Consider the following 1,171-nt stretch of genomic DNA (forward strand, 5'->3'; position numbering starts at 1 on the left):
GGAGAAGGGATTTGGTCCTTGAGCAGGTCTGGTTCCCATTAGACCAGAGGCCCTGGGTCGGTTTGTTTGTACAGGCAGAACGTCCCATAGGAGAACAGAGGCAGTCCGATGTTGCTCCTCCCAACCGGGTCGCCATAGAGGGACTATCAGCTGCAGTGCTTCGCTCTCTCACCCCTCCGGTCCCCGTCCCCTTTCTGCATCCCTCCTTCCCACCCACCCCTCTGGAACAAAGTCCAAACGGGTCTTCTAAACTGTTTACGGATGTTCTCTGTTTATGTGTTATTCATGAGAGCCGTGCCGAGAGTTCCTGTCAGAGCCCTTGGACCTACTGTCCCAGAAACGGAGCCATGTGATGCATGTCATTCATATGTGAACCTAACCCTGTGTATTAATCAGCTCGCCTGTGTCTGATGGGCATGCAGAGACAGGTCTATCACTCACATGGGTTGGGCTACAGTGCTGCAGTCACACGCTCTGTGTAGGCCTCAGCACAGACCAATCAATAAAAAGCCTTTCCACTAGCACTGTGAAACAATGCTTGTGTAACTTTTTTTTCATCAGCCTGTGTTGTGTCATGGAACATTTTCTCAACATGAATTTTGCAGCTTTGTCGTTTGTCAGTTATTTGTATAGTTTTTGCAACATGAGCTTCCCTACAGAGATCCCCCTGCAGGAGAGTTTGGTCAGGGTTTTTTCTTATTGTTGTTGTGCTCACTATAAAAGCACTATTACGGAGATAGAAGTCAGTCAGACTTGACTGGCACCGTTGTTGTGGATTGCGGGCAATAAAAGTCTAACGACATCATGACCACATGCAGAAAAACCAACAGGTAAAAAAAGGCAGGGAGACTGATTGAAGCAGCATGACTTTGACGCCACTGTGGTGTGACAGACGGGGTCGTAAAGATCTTAGCGCTCAGTGAGTGACTCAAAGTGAAACAGAGACCTGTTGAGGTTGTGGTAAAATGGTGAGGAAGTTCTCATTTGCTACCCTGCGCTGGCATTAAAACAGTCAGGGGAGGAGGGGTGAAGCTGGAGGGGCTCGGGTAAAGGGAAGGGGATGATGTTTCTCCCTCAGTGCTCTGCAGGGAGCGGCTGGGGAGTCCAACTGTGATTTATGGAAGCCAGAACTTTGCTGCAACTTTTCCTGGAATTCGTGGCTGTTCTGGGG

Source organism: Seriola lalandi, unplaced genomic scaffold (genome assembly GCF_002814215.2).
Source record: "Seriola lalandi dorsalis isolate HSWRI2012SDOR001 ecotype SW California unplaced genomic scaffold, Sedor1 jcf7180002054519, whole genome shotgun sequence".
NCBI classification, from domain to species: Eukaryota; Metazoa; Chordata; class Actinopteri; order Carangiformes; family Carangidae; genus Seriola; species Seriola lalandi.